Consider the following 23,933-nt stretch of genomic DNA (forward strand, 5'->3'; position numbering starts at 1 on the left):
CATCATTTAGTGGCTGCAGATTAAGTTGTCTTGAGCACATTCTCAATGGTGTAATTAAAGTTTTGTGTGTTATAGCACATCTCACCAGGATGCAGGTCCCTCTGTGTGATGTTTTGATGGGAATGTTAGGAAGGAGAGCATGCAGCCTGTTTAGCTGCTCCAACAGAGCCCTGCAACACAAATACAGACATGAAGATTAAAGGGTGTGAGATATTATCCAGATATCATATGCGTGTTCTTTTTTTTCTCCGTGTTTGTGATCACTGGCAACCATACCGACAAAAACATAAAAGCAGCCCCCCCCCCTCTTTTTCCACATCTTATTTCAAAAAAATAATGAGGTGGCAAGATGAAGAGGAAGCAAAGTCTGTGTAGAAAAGGCCCCTATAATCTGACGTTTTTGGCCATAAGTGGTGTTCTGGCCGACACCTCTGAAGTGAAACCAGTGATACAAGCAAATCAGCGCGGCAGGCTACATCCACCAGCTTCCTCCGCTACAGTCTGTGAAGGCAGCGTGAGGTTTGTATTCTGGTAATGTCATATTATCGAGCCTGTTCTCTCTCTCTTAACCAGGTCCTTAGCATCTGGAGAGGCGGCAGGTGGGCGGTAGGGCAACAGGGGGACAAAATCCACAAAGTTCAATCGAAAACTTACAGACGTAATCCAACACACAACAAAGGCACAACATAGAGGACACAACAGGGGTGAGATGAAATGGAAAAGATGAACTGAGATTTGTCAAACATTAAATTAAATTACATTTTGTTGGGTTTGGTTGGTTTGCGTTTGAGACCATGCGTACAATTGTGTCTCGAACAGGAGTAGCAAAGAGGTCAGTGGCGGACTCAGGGGGGGCAGGGGGGGCGACCGCCCCCCTCGTGGCTCAATGGTTGAAAAAGCGCGCTAAAGTGCCCTCAAGAGTGGTGAAAACGAGAGGAAATGCCTTATTTGCTGCCCTTTTCACGTGATTGGGTGCCCTCTAGGATGCCCCTTCATACAATAAATTATGATGATGTGCCCTCTAGAACAAGAAAATTCGATGACGTGCCTTAATGAGTGCCCTTATAGTCCCCTTCTGCCCGTCTGGTGCCCTTCTAGTGCCCTTCTAGTACCCTGATAGTGCTCTTCTAGTGCCCTTCTGCCCGTCTGGCTGTTCTAGTGCCCTTCTGCCCATCTGGTCCTTCTAGTGCCCTGATAGTGCCCTTCTGGTCCTTCTAGTGCCCTTCTGCCCGTCTGGTCCTTCTAGTGCCCTGATAGTGCCCTTCTGGTCCTTCTAGTGCCCTTCTAGTGCCCTTCTCCCCATCTGGTGCCCCCATGGTTGAAAAAGTGTTGCTAAAGTGCCCTCTATGGTGGTGAAAATGAGAGAAAGTGCCTTATTGGCTGCCCTTTACATGTGAACAAAAATCATTGAGTGCCCTAGGTTGCGCCTCCATACAATAGGCCTAAATGATGATGATGAGCCCTCTGGAGCAAGAATACGGCAAGCCGAAAACATATGTTGCGGTACTCTAATGAGGTGCAGACGTTCCTCTCTTTGGTAGCCGACGAACGGGGAATGCGAAAGAGGCGTTGCTTTCATGTGGCGTCGCTATGACAAACAGCTACATAGAGTGGTATTTAAATCTCTACTGGATAACAAAGCAAAAAGCGGATTAAGAGTATGTCCGTCCGTACCCATAGTAGAAAAGCGCAATTAGATGCCAAGTTAGAAAAACTTAATATTTTCAGTTTGCATAATCCATTTAAAATGTATATAAATTTTTTGAATGTCAAGATCCGGTCCTCATTCAAGTGTAGGTCATTTCATGCAAGAGAGACGATAATAGTCAGCTATCACCTCAACATGAAGGAAAACTTCCTTCAATATTTCCGTAGCTGGCTGTCAGCGTTCAAAGACTGTATGGTTGTGGCACATTGATTTTTCTCCAGTCTAATTTACTTAAATGTTAGTAAAGATGAAAGCAGCAAGGCATCCTCCCTTCTTAGGCTAAAATGTGAAAGTGCACAATGATGTGAACAACTCATTTTAGTGTTTATAAAGTCGCTAGAATTAGGGGAAACAGTGTCTTTGAAGCAAAAAAAATTCTGGGGGGGACCCCCAGACCCCCGTTTAATTGTATGAGCCCAACAGTTTTTTTGGTGTTTCGTTACATTACATTCTATTTAGCTGACGCTTTTATCCAAAGCAACTTCCATTAAGTGCATTCAACAATGAGGGTACAAACTCAGAACAACAAGAATCACGTCAGTACTATAGCTGCAAATAAACCAAACTACAAAGTGCCACAAGTGAGTGCTACATGGAGATGTAACAGGTGCCCCGAACGGGGCCTTCCAGGCAGCGCTGCCTTTAAGGCTCCGCTGGGGGAACAAAACACCATTGAGTTACAAACGCCACTGTGTGTCCACATGGTGCCCTTTTTATTTTTTCGCCCCTGCCCTTCAAACAGTCTGAGTCCGCCACTGAAAGAGGTGATGGTGCACACTTTCCTTTTCATACTTATAACATTACGTAATTGACTAATCAATTAGTTGATCAACACAGCATTATTCATTTAAGATATTGTTTTTTTTTTAATGATACCATTCAATTATTCAAACCTCACATGTGGCAATTTACACTAGTTTTCAAATCAGTGTAACATTAATATATCTGGGTTTTGGATCATTAGATAGATACAATTATTTTGCAGATAGCACACCAGGTTTTATCTATTGATATCGTTATATGAATAGATCGATCGTTACTTAAAGGGAAAATTCGCCGATTTTCAACCTTAACTCATCTACCATAATATCCTTTGGGTTGCATTATATCCCCGTGTATTTTTTCAACATCGTCCGTTTCGCGGGGGCCGAGCTTCAAAAATCCATTCACCGGTGACGTTTCTGTGACGTTTCCGTGTCAAGGAAGAGCTCGTGCAGACTACAGACTCTTGGAGCCGAGCTCACCAACCCCCCTCCCTGTGAATCCAGGGGGCGGGCTCTAAAAGCACGTGCGAACCAAAACAAACCGTCTGTCCATGCCCATGGTCCGTGACAGTTTACTTGTATCATTTCCTGCATTGAAAATTGCATCTTTTCACACGGGCACAGACGATATGGATGAGGATACTTTAAAAAGTGTGTTGGCTGACTGGAATGAACCAGCAGGGTATTTAGTTGGGCCAGAGAAGCCTACACTGCTGAAGAAATTCAGCGAGGAAATACAGTATGCAGAGAGGCCGAGGTGCAGCTGTTTCAGCCTTGGTTAGGGTTAGCCTTGTAAGACAATACAACTGGACCACCATTAGAAACCGAGAGACATTTTCAATATCCCAAAAATAATTTGGAAAAGACAACAAATACCAGCAAGACCGGGAGGGCAGATGATCATTGAGTGAGTAACATTATTTTTTTCTAGCATGTTGTAACGTTATCTTTGTCACATTGTGTTGTCTGAGCCATTGCACTGATGTTGCACTTAGCATGTCTATAGCACTTTTCAGAAGAACCCTTTACAACAGGTCAAATAAAATGACCAGTCTTTTGTTCTTACATTGGCTGCTATTGTTACATTATAGCTTTGTGGAGAGTAACCACTTGTTTTGTGTTTTAATTCCTTTAGACATAATCGACTTGTCACACGTCGGTTCTTGATTGAGTGGGTGCTCCAAAGGGGAGAGACTTGGCAAGGGGACCGCATCGTCTTACCTGATTGTGTCATACAGCGCATCAGAGCCAAATATCCATCTCCAAATGGTCACTACAGACGACAGGCTGAAGAAGACGCTACGTAGAAGCTACGGATGAGCTATGATCAAATATTTTGACCTGTAAATACTGCTGCTAACTATGGACACTGATTGAGATTTAATCTGTATTTACAAATAAAAATAATTTTGTATAAACATGATTGTTTTTTGTCATTGCATAGGTAACCATTTTAATACATAGGTTTGACTTATCAACTAAAAGTGAAATAGTTTCAGAGAATCAAACACTTTATAAGGCATAGATAGAGTTTAATATAACAAGCAAGTAAAACAGTGTGCATTATTCTACACACAACTGTAAAGTATGTACATATACAAATGTAAAAAAGAAAAATAACATTTTCAAAAGCTTTGAGTTTCCAGTGTGTTGGGAAAAACAATTGTAGCATAATGCTTCCTTCGTCAAGTTACTGTTGAAATATTGAGTGATGTTTAGCAGCAGCTTCTTCTGTAGTTGGTTTTGGACATGTTGTGAGGGAGGGCAGGCTGAGGGAGCTGTAGTGATGATGACAGCACTTTGCAGGCAGCAGTCTCTTCTTCATGTGATGACGAGTTCTACGAGGGATGCTCTGAAGTGGTGCGTGTGTGCGGGATGTAAACAGTCTTCACAACAGAGTGCGTGGTCCTCGGACAATACACCATCTTCCTTTGGACCTCACCTGAAATGACAAATTATGATTGTATCACAAGGCCAGCCCAGCACTGAAGAGATGACAAAAGAAAAATCAATGTGTTATACTGTAAAGATAATGTTGCTGTTGCAATAAATATATAAAACAGACAAACCACTATGTAACCATAGATAGGTCAGTCAGTTAGTGCACTAACACAATAGTAGTCTTTTGTCTAAGAAGACATCATGTTTATATTAGCAGCCAAGCATACTGTATGCCAGGGTGTGGCTATGCATTTGCATTAGGAAGAGCCAAGACGACACAAGACTAGGGACATCAGTGCTAATCACCCAGCCATCACCATCAGCATAGCAATTGTTTATGGTTTTGGAAAGCTGATCATTTTAACGACATCGCTAATAACCATGCACATGGAAAACAAACACACAGTCACACACAAACAGTCTTGCAAATGCAACTAAATCTTCCTCAAGGATACACAGAGGGGCCTACTGCCCCCCTCACGAGTTCACTTCTAACTGTAGCTTAGCGGCTAAGGTAACTTGGCTACAGCTACAACCGGTAGACTAATTCCTCCTTGCCCCATCTATCAGCCTTACACCGGGACACAATATTCAACAGCGGTGTGGGCAGCACAGTTATTAATGTAGGGGAAACACTGATACTAACTACAGTAGGCTACTATGCAATTTAGCTCACGTTAGCTTACCTTTATTCGGATTCTTTTTCCCGGGGCTGGGGCTATGCATCACGCCGGTGAATAGGCAACAGGTAGGGCCTAGTATCTTCAGCTTACGCTTACTCCTGCTTCTTTTCTGTTTCCTAAAGTTGGCGCATCTAGGCACATTATAGGACGGCATGTTTTCTTTGTGGTAGTAGTCCAACAGTGAAATAATACGAAGCGCGCTATTACTGTACTGCTTACACGGGTCAGGTCCGTGCTGTGTTTGTCACCATGGTAACGCGAGCAGCTCGGAATCTGGGCAGGCTGGCTGCAGAGCGTACCCCCCCGCGCAATGCATCCTGGGGCCTGTAGGAACTGTAAAAACGGCTACGTCAGCCCCGCGTCATCAGTTTAAATCCGAAATCATTGTGCTCTCTGCCAATTCGGATCAATTTTTGGGGGGCTTTTTTCAATAGACTACTAATATACTCGGCCCTGATATACCATTCACATGAAAATGGGCGAATTTTCCCTTTAAGATAATCATAGGGTTGCAAAATTCCGGGAATTTTCAAAGTTGGAAACTTTCCATGGGAATTTATGGGAATTAACGGGAATTTTGGGAATTAACGGGAATAAACGGGAATTTACTCAATTTAAAGCAACCCAAATGCACTAAATTCTCCTAACTATGTTATTTCAGTCCTGGCAAACGTTCTAGACTGTAAGAAACAGTTTTTTCAACTAAGTTTTAATATATTTATGAACATTTAATTTCAAATCAGATTTTTTTTTAAGTTTATTGAGATACCCAACTTGATATCATATATTGATTTTTAATAGACCAGGTTTACAGAGGCTTAAACTGTGTTTTTACATATAGTTGGGGACAATGTATTTTAGCATAATCTTGACTAAAACAACCAGATTTTATGCAAGTACACTTGGCAAATTGCACTGCAGGGGTACTGAGGCCACGCCCCCTACATGCACTGTGCATTCCTCCATCACATGGTGGGCATTTTACTTAATTTATTGAATGGGTGGGGTCAGAGAGATGCGTAATATTTTACTCAACATTCATCTTTTTTTTGTTCAGTGGAATTATTGATTGTTCATAAAATAATCAAAACTTGATAAAGTTCTTCTTACAAATAAATCTGTTCAAATGAAATGTTTTCTAATTGTATTATTTTGCATGGATGTCTGCCTGTCTGTCTGTCTGTCTGTCTGCCTGTCTGTCTGTCTGCCTATGACCAAAGACAGTGTTTAAATGTTTAGATTTATGTTTGGATGTGAAAAAAAAATCATTTAAATTACCGACATTTAGTTAATTCCTATAATTTCCAATTTTGAATATTCCCAAAATTCCCGAGCGAAAGTTCCCGTGGAAAGTTTCCGGAAAGTTTCCGGTAATTTACCGGAAACTTTCCACCCCTTTGCAACCCTAGTTGCAGCTTTTGTTGGCTCATTTGATGACTCACTTGTTTGTCTCCTCCAACCGCTGGATCTTTTTCTGCAGCTCAAGGTTGTTCGCACTACATGCAGACATCCTATAGGAAGAGGAGGAGGAGGAGAAACCAGAAAAAGAGAATATCAAATTAAAATGCGTATTGGTGTTGCATTTCCTCCCCATTGTTTCTCTCTTTACCAATATCCGCCTGCTGAGTGTTATCTTCCGCCCCATTCTGTCAACCACTGACTTCAGCCTCCTTTCTTCCTCTGCTGTCTTTCTTGCTATTGTTAGTCACCTGCCAAATATGGCCCTGTGAGTGAGCTGAACCACCACTGATAATGATACTTGATAACTTTTGTGGTCACGAGACAGCAGATCTCAAGTATGAGTCCCTCAATCAACCAGAAGGTTAAAAAAACACTGAACAGTACCACAACCCAGTTCTAAGATTTCAAATATCTTTAAAAATGCATGTATATTGATTCAGGTGGAAAACACCTTGTAATTTATTTATTTATTCTTGGTGGTTTATCGATTAACACACAGCTACTGGTCAACGCTTGTCCATATTTCAACCCCCGATTCTCCCCTCTCTGGTCTCAGAAGATGCCACTGTTCGGTGATAAATATATTATGGCAGGTTATAAGAGGCCAGTGGTGCAAAGGACCTCTGCTTTCTTGTTTTTCTTCTAACTTTACAGAACAATGCCACACTAATTGGATGAACTGATTCGATTTTAGAGGTAAAAGGTCAAGGTCACTGTGACCTAAAATCTTGTGAGCACAATATATTAAGAATGCATTGAGGGATTTTTGTCAAATTCAGCACAAACTCACACTTGGAAATCGAGAGTGAACTGATTAGTTTATGGAGGTCAAAGGTTACAGTGACTAGCTTAAATCCCCTCCAGCAGCAGCCCAGAGCAGTATAGCTTCCATAGTTTGCCGCTGGCTATCACTCTAGTATTATATTTTCTGTCCAACAGAGAGGTCAGACAAAAAGAGTTCAAGTTTCTGTACGGGAAAAAACTATGGTATGGATTGAGATGAAGTTTGGTGCAAGCGTTCATGTTGCCCATCCCTTGGGATGCTGATCCTCCGACTTCCCATCCAGTGCTGTCAGCAGGTCAAACTTTCTTCTTTGACCAATACTTTTTGTTTACGACTAAATATCTGCAAAACTAATTAAATGTGTAGAGCTTTTTAGGAGATATTTGCATACTCAGACATCCTTAACTATGATGTGTTAGGATTAAGCACCACTGTGTCTAAATACATCCACACAGAGCTGTAGCTTGGCTGTAGCTTCTGGTTACCAAGTATGTGCATGTCTTGTCTATTGTGATTGTACGGTGCTCTGTGGACAACCAGTCCACATCAATACATCATACTATTTACCATCTTAATAACATTACATCAGTGATTCTTGAGAAGTGGGACAAAACAGGGTGCAATGTTGAAAAAATACAAACCCTATGTTCAGGCAAATTAAATTACATGTATGTATCCAACATATACTAGGCTACTGAGCTAAGCTTTGACACAACCTCCCAGCTTTTGTCCTTTTTATCAAAATGGGCTTTTTACCTTGCCATTCCTTATTTTGTGTCAACACCATCAGACACCAAAAACACAAATTAATTTTCTCCTCAACTTATGCTAGACCCATGAGATGTATTGGGATCACAAATATTCACCAAGACTGACAGGCCACAAATAAAATCTAAATGTATATGAATAGGCTATAAAAATGTTTTGACATCTGACGGTGTTAACATATTTAACGTTTGTCAAACAGAACAAATATAGTTTTTCTAGTAGCCAGTTTGTTTTTCTGTTGATGATAGGTGCTAGTATGAACTTCTTCAGGAAAATAAAATGATCGAAACATTTAAAATAACTTCTTCAGAAATTGTAAGTCGGTGTTGACGTATCATGGTTGTGACGCAGGACTTTCAAGATTTGGAATGTAAAATATTCTAAAACTGCAATACTTATCAGAACCTGTCTGACCCTGATGTACTCTGCAGAGGTATAATGTGACAAGAGGTCCTTCATAGTGACAGCTGCCCCTTATTTTGACTGATTTTCTTACATTTTAATGGATTGTCTGACGGTGGTGACAAAAAGTGTCCCACCACTTAGAAACCTTATAAAACATGAATGTGTTGTAGAAAAATAGTTTTTATTGATATACGAGATTATATAGTGTTGCTTTTGATGAGAAAAGCTCTTTTTAAATCATTAAAGTACATTTGTAATATGTTTTATTGCTCCCTTCTCTGTGGACACAGTGTTTTGGATGTCATGAGAAGATAACAAGTGTCATATATTTGACATAATAATGATACAATTAAATTGAAGGGGATAATTGTGCTCCAGACGTTATATTCTTAATCCCTAATGACAGCTACAATTTTAAATACTACAGCAGTTTATATTGGAAGATGGCCTTTTGTCCTGCTTCTCAAGAATCACTGACATAAAAAAATTGTTATTCTTTCATCCTGGGAAAGTTTACATTTTATTTCTTAGTTTGAGGTTTTTATTGCTAGACTTTTTTCTTTACAGCCATGTTCTCACGTAGATTTTCCAGAAAAAAGTATAGAAAATGTTAATTGTCAGTGTTCCTGAAGCCCGATGAACCTTATCAGGGCTTGAGTTTGGCAAAATAAGCCTTGACTCTCTTTGGTGCTTGGGAGACAAAAGCCCCCGGCACCAATTAACTATGTGTTCAGCTCTGTGAAGCCTGTTTTACATTTCTGTGAGTGTCTCTTCTGTCTGTGGTTGGTCAGCCGTGTAACCTATACCTCAACTCTGCTCTTTTACTTTTTATTCCAAAGGAGGAGCCTGAGGAACTTTTTTCAAGGGAAGACTTGAAAAACACCAGGTATCAGAAAGAGGTGGGAAAAAAGCTGTTCATTATCTCTTCTTTATTGCATGTTATAATAATAAGAACATGCACTTACATCCATACAACAGTTTGTTAAAGTTTGGAAAGTGTATGACAAAACAGTCTCAGAGTGCTTCAGTGCACAACAAACGACTGTAGTTATAAGGTAACATTTCTTGGAAAAGGTGTGCAGGGATGATGTCATGCTGTGTGAAGACGCTGTGCACATAAGGGAACCTACCTTCCCTCCAGACTATCAACATATTCCCTCCTCTTCTTCCTACTTTCCTGAGCCGAGTGTTTGTTGCGGATCTTCCGCCGGATCTTCTTCAAAACTCTGTCTTCATTCTTGTCAGGGAGAGTAAACACATTAGGAGGATGGTGTCAAGGGAGAGGCAGGTGTGTGTGTGTGTGTGTGTGTGTGTGTGTGTGTGTGTGTGTGTGTGTGTGTGTGTGTGTGTGTGGACATCTGGCTCACATAGATAGTAAGTGTGTGTCTTGTTCATGTACCTTGGACAGGGGAAGTTTGCTGGGCAAGTTCACCCCTTCCTTAGCCAGAAGTTTCTTCTCATCTTCATTAAGTATTAGCTCGTGCAGGGAATGCTGGGGGATTTGCTGCGTATGTGCACCAGATAGACAGAATATTCCAGTTAAAAGTGGCTCTCTGCAACTTTACCCCAGGAATCATTCATAAAAATGAATTTTCAGTGCAAAAGTTGCTCTCTCGCTCCCACATGTCTTTTGATGTCCGAAGTAAGTTAACATTGTATTTTAGCAGAGTACTTGAGACTGAATTCTGTTAAACTAGTATCACCATATTTGTTACAAAATATAAATTTTTTACAGAAACACTGAACTCTTCCATCCTTACCTGCTGCCCCATGTTTGACAGCAGCAGGTCCTTCACTGTGAGCGTCTGAGTGGTGGACAGTGGGGACGTTTGGTTGGTAGTGAGGTAGTATGCGATGCCAAACTGCTCTTGGAGGTCACCGGACTCCCAGCCTGCGAATTGAAACATATAAAACCGGTTGAAAAGTAAATTATGCACCCCGCTGTTTTTTTTACAAAATATTTCAAAACGTATCTGTTTGATATATTTATGATGTCGCTGATCTGGTTTACTCAGTCAAAATCAAAGTAATTTGGGCCAACAATCAGCAATTTGAAAAGGGGCCGTTCTTAAAAAGAAATTGCCCTCGAAAGAACAATATTCACATGTGATGAATGATAATTGCGCATTTGTTTTATCCTTTACAAATGGGAAAACCCAAGGACTTGCTCTCTGAAAGGGGGCCTATAGCTGAACGCTGAGGCTCAGTCAGTAGCTATCGTTCTGCTACAGAAAGTAAAAATGCATAAAGCCGTAAAGCTTGGCTGTGTCCAGTGCACTCGATTGTGTTTTGTGCCCCCAAAGGAGCCGTCAAGGCTGCACTGCCTGGAAGGCCCTAACCCTAACCCTAACCTTGAAGGCTCCATTAGGGGCACATCACACCAAACACCGTTCCAGTGCCCTGGTTTGCCTTGCGAAGGTCTTTACATGACATCCATGCACTGAATCAGTCGACGCTTTCACAGCTCACTCTCACAGGTGTCTCTTTTTTGCGCTGTAAATGTAGTCTTACCTATATCAATGGAAACATAAGAAGTCTTTTCGTTTTCTGGTTGCTTCTGGTTTTGCGGTGGTGGAGGCTGAGGGACGGACTGTGCGTTCAAAGCTGTAAAAGCGGTGGAGGAGGCTGGGTGAAGATGGCTCTCGCTGGGGTCTGTGAGGTGGTCCTCATAGATACCGCTATCAGTGGTGCACGGTGACCACAAGGGGGAGGACTTAGCAGAGGAGGGGGCACTCCCACCCAGCAAGACCTCCAGGAAGTCCTCAGCATCAGCATTACTTGTCTCTGGGCTCAGGCTCTGAGGTAGAAATGAAGGGGGATCAATCAATCAATCAATAATCTTTATTTTCACTCGAAAGACACTAAGGTTTCCCTCATTTACAGTGACGAAGAGCATACACACTATACATCATCCCATGAAACTGCTTGATCGCCCAACTCAAAAGGTGCTTTGAGCAACTTTCAGATTGTGTTCATTCTTGCACCCCCTTTGGACAAGAGCAGTAGTGTTTTTACCATGCCAGCTGTTGTTCCTGGGTGAGCGTACCCATGACAAAGGCATTAAGAAAAACTATACAAAAATAGCATTCTTTGCACTGATGGTCTCGTCTGCTGTTACGTGTCATTTATGATCATCAGAGGAAAACTGAGACTGTTTCAGAAATATGTAAACGTTCCTCGTAGCACCTTTAATCAGACACTAATATTCCCACACACGAGCACAGAGAATGACATAAACACATGGCATGGGACACTCAATTCCTTGAGCTCATTTTGTCATGGTAGCAGGCAGGCAGCCATACAGAGGACCATCATAAAAATGTAAAGCTCCCATATTATACACTTTTCGGTACCATTATACACCATATTTTATGGTCTTAGTGGTCCCTAATACGTTTTTCTTTAATTGTTTGCTGAAAAAAACTTTCAGATAATTTATTGTACTATGCTGACGTTCAGCTAATCTCACAATGGCCTATTTTTTAAAAAGAGCTGCAGCTCCCCTCGTAAATATACAATCTTTGAGCTGCCCCCGCCCCCTGTCCGGAAGCGAAGCCAGATACGCCTCGCCCTCTGTCTGTCTGGGCCGTGGACCAATAAGAAATAGGGGTGTGGGCTGCACAGTGAAAGCTTCTGGCTTTCCAGTTTGTGAGGTCAGAAAAGGGGAAAATTCTGACTGGAGTATATTGGGGGGGAGGGGTGGGGATTTCAGAAAGGGGGAGAGTGAGAACAGGAGAGATTGTTATTTTTTTAAATATTTTGGCAGTCTCTAGGCACACCGTGGACCCATGGATATGTTAGAACACATTTTAAAAGTGCATTTAGCATAATATGTGATCTTTAAATGAGCTCTGTTTTCCTCCCATTACAGCGCAATAACATACAACACTCTGTGGGGATACATACTGATCACACTCAATGCTCAGGTTTGTATAATGAGATTCAATGAATTTGTAGAGTGTGTCCCCTGTGTAATTCTGCTCAGGAGCAAACTGTGCAGGAAACAAGGCTGTACTCACATCATTAATTGTGATTGTCCATGGGTGGTTGCTTTGGCAACCGGTGGTTTCTTCTGTGTTTCTGAGAAGGAGGTCAGAGAGATCTATCCCACCATGCACCTGAAACAAAGAACTACTCTGAGCGATAAGTTTATAAGTGAGGTGCCCCCCCCCCCCCCACACACACACACACGTACGTACACATACACTATTTGTCAGAGAAGCTTTTTTGAAAATCTTCAGTTTGTTTGTTGCTCAATCCCAGACCTACTCCCTCAACCAATATACCTCCACTTGATTTTCCTTTCAGCAGACCTTGAATCATTCAGGCATGCAAACTCGTCACCTTTCGCCGTTTTGGAAACGAAATTGGCCATCTATGTGATTCGTGGAGATCCGTTGAGACGGTCATTTGGCCAATCAGAAACAGTGTTTGTCATTGAGGGGCGGTGACATCAGTCAGTCAGAGCGTCTGCAGGAAAGTTAAAAAAAAATTCTCTCAAAGTCATCGGAGCGTTCAAGTAGCTGCAGCCGCAGTACTATTATTTTACCGTGTTAATGTGCCTACTAGTGTTGCCACCCGTCCCGTTTTTCCCAGAATTGTTCTCTTTTTATACACCAGCTGTCCCGGGAAAAAATAAATCTGTCCCGGCCGCAGGGCCGACGGACTGGGGGGAAAAGTGATACAGTCGTGGAGTGGGGGGCCCATAAAAAAAATTATACAATTTTATTATTATTTTTTTTTAAAGCTAAATGTGGGGCCCCGATCTTTGAAGGCCCTGAATAATGCCATTCCAAAAAAAGAAAATATTGACTGGCTCGTGATAGGCCCCTGACCCTTGCAAGGAGATCAGGGGCCTACGCATGACTAAGGCATGTATGCGGGAGAGTAAGTGGGAGCAAGCCAACATTGAATTGAACTGGTGGCGAAAATAAACGCAGCGATGTTTCTATGGGTATATTTAGCTGTACAGAAATAAGTGCTGGCAAAGTTAGGACAGTTTAAGACTCCACATCACTGTGGCAACACAACCTATCTATCAGCTCAGACAGCGGAAAGAAAAGTCTGATGAATACATGAGAGTGATGGGCCCTGCAAGTTTCAGTAAGTTTAAAGAAGTGCCACACTGTTACTCTTTGAAATGCATTTAGACATTTTAACACATTGTATTTATTATTTCAATTATTGAGTTATTTGTAGAACAGCATGCTAGGCCAACAAGATTTTTTTTCTGAATTTTCAATGCTGCTTTATGTTTATGTTTTAAATTGGGAAAGACATGTTCCAAAACGACCTGTATTTAAAAAGAAATCAAGCAAGTAGGCTAATAATAACCATTAATGAATTATAGGCTATCGCATCACAGTAGGCCTATTGTCCACAATAATCACAGCCCCCCATCCATAAAGGAACTTTAAAAAGTTGAATTTGCACTTGATGTGCCTACACAAGTGGTCTATTATTTGTATTTAGTGTGTCTGCATAGTATTGCACCAAAACAGTAGAAGTTTTCTTTAATTGTGTTTTGTACTGTCTGTAAAATTATACACATATTATATATATTCACATAGCAAACAGAATTGCACAACTGTATTCAAATAAACAGTTGTTAATTTCTATAGTGCGCATTGGCATCTTTGAGCAAAATACCCCCAAAATTTTCGGCGCCGCGCCTCCTGTGGCCCTGGCCAGTGACCACCTTGACTAAGACATGTTATGGGGGAAACACCGGTAAAAGTAATTATTTGGTCATTCATCAGATGAAAGAGTTGTCTGGCGAGAGCCATGTGTAATGTAAGACCGCTTTTCAGGGGGCCCATCAGGACTTTTTGTATAGGGGCCCAGAATTTGGTGCTACACCCCTGCCCGGCCGGGACACAATTTGTCCCGTTTTTTGGGGGGAAATGCCAAAACCTCATTTGATTTCCTTCGTTTAGTAGTTAAAGCTGCAGTTGATAGTTTCAGCCGTTGGGATCCCAACGGCTGTTTTCCCAACGCTCTATCTGCTGTAGTTCCTCCCTCCGAACGACAGCTATGCGCGTTCATGTGAATTCAGTTACATTGACAGGAGACAAACACCATGTCCGATTCCGAGGTGATTAAACATTAGTAATGATAACCAGAGCCGGCCCGAGGCATAAGCGAACTAAGCGGCCGCTTAGGGCCCCCGACTGCCTGGGGGGCCCCCTCCAAAAAAATATATATATATATATGTATATTTTTTTTTTAGTTTGTGTGTTTGAAATTAACATCATATTATGCAAATGTGAGTTATCATACAAAAAAAGGAATAAAATGTTTTGGTCTAGATAATTAATAGCCTAAAAATGTAATCAGTTCATCTGGGAGGAAATCCGAAATTATCTGATCATGTCACGTTCACATCCATGCACAGTGTGTATTGAGTTTATTTAAAAACAATTGGAAATGGGGCTGCCCTCAGTTGCCCATGCACTGTGTTTAGTCTAAAGCCTATTTCAGCCTTGTCTGTGGAAAAAAAGATACAGTAGCTGGACAACAGAGTTCTTCTGCTTAGTTCCTCACACTGCATTTAAATGCATTCATTATATTACAGAGAAATATGTCCCGTAAAAGAAAAAGAGCTCCAAGCCCAACCCAGAGGACCCTCCATAATATTTTATTTCATATTAATATTTTACCTTCTAATTCATCTGACCCAGTGTCTCCAAATTATTTGTTCACACAAAATTTCTCAGATTTAGCCTCTTAATTTTCCTCTCAAAGTGCACCAGATTCATGCATTTCACTTTAAAAAGGTTAAAAAAATCTGGTTGCATGCAATTTTCTTCTCAAAGTGCACCAGAGTGAATCACTTTTTAAATAAATTCACAGAGTTTGCCAACCGTTGTTTTACAGCCATTTGCATTGCTTTATGCGCGCGCTGATTAACGGCCGAGGTTGGCGGATTGTCACTGCAGATTAACGTGTCACCTCAAGTTAATAATGTGCTTTTGTCTATTGCTGTTTTCACGGTTTTTGAATGGTGCGTGGTGTTCTGGCCGACACACGTGAGGTGAATGTAGTGATTATAGCAGATCAGCGCCGAAACAACACACTCACCTGCTTCCTCCACTATCGTCCCATATTGCACCATTATGTTCCTGCGCACGACTGAGGTGTGTGTGTGTGTGTGTGTGTGTGTGCGTGCGCGTGTGTTTTTGTCCTTAATTCTCTTCACCAGAATACACCAAATTGCTTCTCTTAAATGTTCAAATTACAAAAAATATCTTCTGGGGGGGATACCCCCAGACCCCCCTACCGGGGTTTGTTTTCGGACTTCTCACCTTTTTCATGGCTTAAGAGTTTGAATGCCTGATCATTCTCTCACTCTCAAACCCAAGATCGCACCCAGTAACCTGTTAACAAATGTGTCTTACCATGTCTGTAGTCAGCGTCATAATTCCAACAGAAGCTGATGAAATGACAGTGCAACTATCCAGCAGGTGTTAAAAAACAAACAACCAGATCAATACGTTCCACTCTTTGGCTTTGGCGTCTCAGAGGAATGCCTTGCTCTGATCTAAGGAGCAAAGTTGAAATGCCATATCACACAACTGCTTGCCCCGAACCCAGCTGATCACCGTCCAATCCAGTGTTTAGCAGTCGGGGGGAGCCAATCAGCACAGAGTGAAGACTCCCTGACAGATTAATTACTCAAAAAAAAATCCCAGGTAGCCTTCCTTGTCTGACCTTTGATGTCCTCAAACCAAGTAAGAATTTATTCCCTATAGTGGTTTCACATTCATTTTTAGTTGGACAGGGTTAAAGAATTTTTTTTTTAATTGCCTTCCAATGCAGAGGGTGGAGAGAGCCACGCTTTACCTTCATCTGTCACTGTCAGCAGAAAGCTCAGCTTTATTTGAATAGATTCTTCGCCTGATCCATCATTAAGGGTGATTTCTATTTTCTACTCAGTCCTTTATCCCAGGGATTCCCATAGTAATCAATAATGAGATGATAAACAGAAGAAGAGCCAGTGAAAACATGTATTTCCGCTACACAAATCCATGGTTATTTTAAGCCTGGACATATAGTACCATGACATTTTACACAGACATGGTCCCCTGAAAATGAAACATACAGACGTTGGTGAGCCTTCACCATGAAGTTGATTTTGGTGGTATTAGTGAAATTTCTCGACTTTTGGATTGATTGTCATGAAATGTGGCACACATGCAAATGTTGGTGATTTTTTTATTTATTCTAATATTTGATATATTTTTATTCATTAAGGGGATCTTGATGGATTTTTACGCTCAATGGTGTTTTGTGCTCCCAACAGAGCCTTCAAGGCAGCGCTGCCTGGAAGGCCCTAACCTTAACCAGGCAGTGCTGCCTTGGGGGCAGAAAACACCAAACACCAATTTTTACACACCACAGTCTATTAACAGGTCCGTTGCATATGTGGAAACATTTTTTTTGAAAAGATTTTCTGTCACTAGAATTATCTGGAGGCATTGCATTGTTGGCGATTTAATTTCAAGCATGTTAGCATTCTGACATGATCATTTGCCTCAAAGAAGTGCTGTGCCTAAACAGCAGTATTAGTCTTGTTAGTCTAGGAATGACTATCCTCGACTTTTTGCTGTTTTCCTAGGGACTTAGTGAATTACTGGTAATTTTAATCTCCCTAAACCTCTGTAAATAAAATACAGAAATAAAGATCAATTTGTGGTTTCACTGATGAAGGATTCCGAGTAGTCGACCTTGAAAAAAAGTTTGATGTCAACTGCCCTGTCACACTAAGTGAGTCTGCCAAACTTTTTATTCTCTCAAAATTGGTCCAAGTGGACTTTTTTGAAAAACTTTTTTACTTTTCTTCTAGGTGTCTATCAACAAGACACTCGCTGTCACTGCTGTGAAGTTTCCTTCTATGACCAAAGTTTAAAAATGACAGCATTGTTTGCTTTTCTGTAGGCGTTAGACCTCACTGCACCTCCACGTTTCCTATCTTTATTGCCACAATTAGCAGCCTCTGTTTGGTTCTATTTGTAAGAGTGCACACCCTATAGAGGAGAAATTACGTAATATTACACCAGAGGAACATGCACGCTTGCAAAGACGTATCTAATTATTATCGCATTGGGGGAAGAGAGAGCACAGCTATTAGACTCCTCTTGTGTACAAAGAAACCCAAACTAGAATCGACAGCCTGTCTTCCCAAAATGAGTATCTTCAACACAACCCATCCATCACTGCCTCGAAATCAAAGCATTCTTAAACCTCTGAGGGAAGAGACCTAGCTCTTTTTTTATATATATTTTTTTTAGACAGTACAGAGTTGAAATGGGGAGCGAGAGAGAGAGGGGGGGGGGGATGACCTGCTGTAAAGGTCCACGGGTCGGATTCGAACCCGCGACCATTGCAACGAAGGCCGGAGCCAATATGGTACGCGCTCTATCCACTACACCACCGGAGCGCCCAAGCTGATTTCTTTTGACATGTTCAACCATTGTCATGAAGTTAAAAGACAGGGACGTATTGTATTTTTCTTTTCAAAATAATTCTGGGTCTCTGTTGCCTTCGCTAAACCGTTGAAATGTTTCAAATTGGCGTGGATGTGTGGGAGGAAAGAAAAGGACCTGGGTTTTTAAATGGTGCACAGCTGAGACATAAAGCAGTAATTTTCTCTATAAACTATAAAGATAGAAAGGAACCAATTATTTCTCATCTTCTCTCATTATGTGTGTGTCTGAAAGGTTTTTCAGCACTTTGTGGAGACAGACATTCATTATTTAGAGTCCTAGGAGAATAAAAATACAATGTTTAAAACCCCTTACAGGTAAGGGTTAGACTTGTTATTTCACTAATTCATGAAGGACAGATTTGAATAGATTTACTGCTATTTTATCTTAGAAAAATAATTCAGACCTGTGCCCTGTAACCCTAGGTGATAACTATTCTTCAGTCTTCCAAGAACTTGCCTGTTTGTTGCATTAAAATCCAGTTATTTATGACAGAAAGCCCAGTATTATCAGCCTCATTGCATAGCAGTGGAGCTCTGCTATCTTTATTGTTGTTCTGTGGTTAGATTAGAGCGTTTCAAAGTACGTGCAGCTGATTGTATCTAACCAGGACATGTTCAAGCACATCTCTAGATGCCAGGGATAGGTTGCAGATATGTTATCGCACATGATATCATACTTTAATGTCAGATTATCGCTCCCATTTGGATGCATAGTACCGAGGGGTCAATGGGTGCATTTAACAAAACACATATCAAAATCCATTCTAAGATGCATTCTAATGAAATGTAAATTATAGGGCTATGCTTTTGACTATTAATCAATTATAAAAATTTGCATATACGCAGTGAAATAAAGCCTTAATTAGATGCATTAAAATACCCAAATAACTGAATTAGCATAATAATTGCGTGGCAGTTCAAATGTATGTCGTTAATTCACCAAAACAAACTATCTGTTTGTAGGGGGCCCAACAAATACAGTATGCCTAGTGTAATCATTCTATTTTATCCTGCCGTGAATATATGTATTATAATTTACCAAAAGCTATTTACCACTGTCAGTCTTTTGAGTTCCCTTTCAATGACTTTATTACACTTGCACATATCATACATGTATATACTGTATATTAAGCTGTTCTCATGTACCCCTTTTTCAAAACAATACGCCGGGTGAGAAGCACAAAGTGTGCTGTAATCATATAGTGTTATCACAATGCTGTCCACGTGTTGGATAGCTCTTATCAGGAGCTCAGTGATGACTCTGATGCGCAAATAATGATTTAATACCTTCAGCTTGAGGGGACATGCCCAGTGTGTCACAAATAAGAGAAATGAAACCAACATGTTGAGTGAATTTATTAAATGCGTGTCACCAAGGTGTGCAGCACCTGTCTTCACCCCCTGACATTCTTTAACAGCATACATGAGATAACAACCTCCCTTGTCCAGAAGTTTCCCAGCGTCCTCTTGGCTAAAAGTGTCACACACGCGGTTTCTTGACTGCAGGACTAGAAAATCGGAACCACGGTTTAATGCAAGGGTAAAATTTTATTTTTTTAACTTGAAGATATCATCATGAAACTTTGCCAGTTGATTACTGACATTTGAACAATGATTTTTTTGTATTGAAGTTTTTTTATTTATTTTTTTATATAATGCAAATTTGGCATATTTCAATAATTATGCGTACATTTGCTAATCTTTCAAAACTAAAAATCTAGATGTTGGATTAAGCCAGAGTTAAAATCTTTATTGCATTTTGACAACATATTAGTCTACCCTAAGGGCCCGTTATAAAATTAGGCACACTCGTACCGCTAAGGTCCGTAAAATGGACATTTCATTGAGGTAGCTATAAAAAACATTTTAGGGGAGAGTGGCCTAAGTTGTGCATTTTGGAAGTTGTGCCACCCCTTGTTTCTAGAAAACCGTGGAAGAAATTGGAAATGTGACCACATATTTAAGAAGAGCCATCCATTTGACTCATCCTGTAAAGAAGGGAGACACAAGGAATAAGATATACGCACATTTAAGCTCAAAAAACTGTGTTTGCCTTTCAAAGTAAAATTTCCATGATGTCTGAACAATTATAGACAAGTTTGAAAACATTTGACACATGTTTTAGTGCTTTAGTATGCTACACTTTGAGTCTATACAGTTAGCACGATGTCAGCCCTAAATTGCTGCATCATGCTTATTATCCAAATTTCTGGGATTGGGGTGATTTGAGCCAAAGGGCCTGGGTGAGTTATAAGTAAGTAAGTAAGTAAAATGTATTTATAAAAGCACATTTATGACAGTTTGCACTGTCCAAAGTGCTGTACATAGTGCATTCAGTAGGTAAACAATGAAGGTAAATTAACAAAATAACCAAAATAAAAGACGTAAAGCCCATACATCCACATAAACACAGATAGTAGTGCAGAGGTAAGATAGTTAATGGGGAGGAAACACCAGGGTGTACATATGGGTTTTGAGCCTTGATTTAAAGGCAGAAATGTAGGGGAATCACATTTGTCAGGTGGCAGTTGGTTCCACAAGCACGGAGCAACTAGTGCAAAGTACATTTCTGAGAGTTGTGCCAGTGGCATGGCTGTATACGCTGGTCACCAAAAGAAAGTGATTGTCTACAGTAGCTCAGAAGAGAGTGACATCTCAATTCCACTTAACGACACCACTGATGAGAGTTCAGATGGCCAGAAAGATGATGATGGTGACTTTGTCATTGTGAGCTTTGCAGGTAAAACCATTAGATCTGCTAGGCCTTGTTTAAGAAAATTGTCCTTCAATCTTTGTCAACTATTTACTTTATTTACTTTAAATACACCTTAAATAAGTGATTGTCTAATGGATTTGTCTTGCATTAAAGTTTATGAGATATATAGCAATGGCACAATTTACCCCATGGTATTCTCTCCAACCGCACAACTTACACCACACCGGGGGCAAGTTGTGCATCAAGACAACTTTTTTTCCGAAAGCTATATTTCTTCAACAGTTTATTCCAGATCCAAAGTTTTTATTGCCAGGGATGCACAACACCCTGAAATATATGTACATATTTGAGTTGGAGACTTTACTGTCAAGGCCTTACTTTAAAGTCACTTTGAGTGAAAAGTTGCACAACTTAGGCCACTCTCCCCTACATTATTTTTTTTCTACTTTTTTTTGCCAATTCTTTTCCTCTACATCTGACCTAACTATTAATATAAGATATTCATGAATTTTAAAAGACGTTAACCCTTTAAATGCCAGGTTTTAGTCATGATGCCATCGAATTTTAGATGAAAAAAAACTGAAAAAAATAATTATTTTCAAAATACTACATGCAAACTAATTTTTTTTGTGTTGAATTGTTAGGCCTGGGATGTGTCAATGATGAGCAAAACTGATTTTCAGGCATTATTATTTTTTTGTGCAGTGTCAAATACTCACACTCGTACCGCTAAGGTCCGTAAAATGGACATTTCATTGAGGTAGGTATAAAAAATATTATACACTATTTTATTTTAACTTTTTTTTCACCAATTCTTTTCCCCTACATCTTACCTAACTATTAATATAAAATATTCATGAATTTTAAAAGAGTTTAACCCTTAAATTGCCAGGTTTTTGTCATGATGCCATCGTATTTTGGATGAAAAAAACTGAAATGTTTTATTATTTTCAATATAGGGGAGAACGGGGGAATCTGAGGCATCGGTTAATGTGAGCCACCCCCTGTATCTAGGCAACGGAAAACATTTGTGGTCATGTGAGATATAGGTTTTCAAGCCCCTCTCATTTCCCCATGGCCCTGAAAGAGAGGACGTCATGGTGCTGTGGTAAGCATGTTTTTTTCACCAAAATAGGTATTTTGCATGTAAAAGTAAATTTTCTTGCTGTCAACTTAATCAACTGTTGTGCCAAAGCAAATGTATTCAGGTAGACAAACTTCTATCATACATGTTGACATGTTACCAACATATGAAACCATGTGATGTTGATAACTGAAGATTAGCCTGAAATGCTGAGGGAGGTAGTTTTTTCTCAAATTGTGGTGGTGGGGGAAAGTGAGCCAAATGCTGTGGGGGAAAGTGAGCCACTGTCTCACTTTCCCCCACCATGAGGCACAAGTTAAGTTTAGTCTTAAACATATTTTAATGTAATATTACATAACATATGTTTTATTTTAATGTCATACACATTGTAGAAAAGCCATCATGCCAAGGAAATACACCAGGAAGACGACCTGGGGCAACCACACGGAAAGAGCACCTTCGCATCTTTCCCTGTAACCTTCAGGCTGGAATGTAGAGTAGGTCTAGTTGTAGAGTATGACAGGCTGATGTTATAATCCAGTTGGGTCTTCCCCTGTGTTCTGAGTCCCAGGCTGTTCTCGCTGGTTCTGATTTTCCTATGCTTTGACCCCCAGACACTAGCTGGCTCTAAGGGTCCTGTGTTCTGACCCCCAGACTGTGTTCTAATCTAACTGGTTCTATCTTTCATTTGAATCTTATTAAAACCTTTTGAATTATAATATGTTGTATTTGATTTTGTTCAGAGTTACTTTCAAGTGTTTAGAAAATTTGCTTTGATTAATTGACCAAACCCCATCATTCTTTTATCTAGTCCGACATTAGTTCTGGAATGTGTGGCTAGCTTTCAGGATTCTTGAGCCCAGTTCAGACCAAAGATTCCCCTTGCAACTGCTTGCAACTCGCAACTCCTTGCGACGAGACGGCTGAGACGTTCTAAAACTGGACCTTGCGATTTGACATGTTGAATCTTCTGCGACTCCTTGCAACGGCTTGCAACGCGCTGCAACGAGCAGTTCACACCGCTGCGATTTATCCCCCGCGACGTTCTAAAACCATCTCGTCGCAAGCAGTTGCAAGGCGAATCTTTGGTCTGAACTGGGCTTTACTGTTACAATATGTGTTGTTATGGTAGTTTCAGAGTGGAAAAAGTAAGTTTAAGTAAGGGTTAAGTTTCTAAATAACAAACATCCTCTGTGAGCAATGTGTGATACTTTTGGTTTGATAGTGGTTAGTAGACATGCTTTGATAGTTTTCTTCAATACTCTGAACCAAAAATCTCAAATTCTAAAGCCCTTACATGAACTAAACTTTCAAAAATCATTCTTAGCACTATTCCGAAGGTTATTACTGAAGGATTTGTTCATAGGTTGTTCATTGACTGATTTATGAGACATTTTCTTCATGCAGAACATGATGCAATGCATTTTTAAGACCTGTGCATAGTATTATTTGATTTATAAAATGAAAAAAGGCTGTATCCCAAATCTGTTCTATTTGGACACTAATATGTTGTAAAAATGCAAAAGAGATTTTAACTCTGGCTTTATCCAACATCTAGATATTACTTTATTAAAGATATGCAAATGTGTGCATAATTAGTGAACATTAGTTGATCAGGTCGTGCACAACCAACCTTTTACAATAACCCATGTCTGTTTTTTTTTAAAGGGGGTTTTGTCCCCTGGGTATTACCTTAAAATGCTTGATATGTAATGTCCCTATTACTGACTTTAAGTATAAATTTGAGTCAGTTTCTGAAGTTTTCCACAAGGAAGGGCTGCAACATATACTGTATCATCTGTGTTGCTTGCAGATAAGTCATTAGTATAGGAACCAATATTTAAGTTATGCCCAATGCGTAGTAGTGTAATTTATCATATTAACATTAAAGCCAATTGCATAACTTATGTCGCCCTCATGAGGAATTCTGTGTAATTACAACAACACTGTCGGTGCATCTACATGACATAAGCCTTCGGTGATTGTGCAGGGATTTTTTTCCTTTTGCTGTACATCCAGGTTTTTTCTTAACAGTAAAATCAACCAATGAAACTTTTCTTTGGCGCTTATTGTTTTATTTCTGAGCTCCTGCACCCAGGAGGGTAACTAACACCAGTTTGTAAACAAATACT

At 40.3% G+C, this 23,933-nt stretch overlaps 1 long non-coding RNA gene across 1 annotated transcript; it reads right to left on the reverse strand.

The window, feature by feature from the left end:
• Window positions 1-3,983: 3,983 nt before the first annotated feature.
• Window positions 3,984-5,468, reverse strand: LOC307255279. The gene is made up of 2 exons (XR_013845019.1): window positions 5,100-5,468; window positions 3,984-4,414 (listed from the first exon to the last, which is right to left on the reverse strand). It is a non-coding gene; the product is annotated as an uncharacterized lncRNA (long non-coding RNA).
• Window positions 5,469-23,933: the final 18,465 nt, after the last annotated feature.

Source organism: Ammodytes marinus, assembly GCF_949987685.1.
Source record: "Ammodytes marinus genome assembly, chromosome: 9".
In the NCBI taxonomy this organism is placed as follows: Eukaryota; Metazoa; Chordata; class Actinopteri; order Uranoscopiformes; family Ammodytidae; genus Ammodytes; species Ammodytes marinus.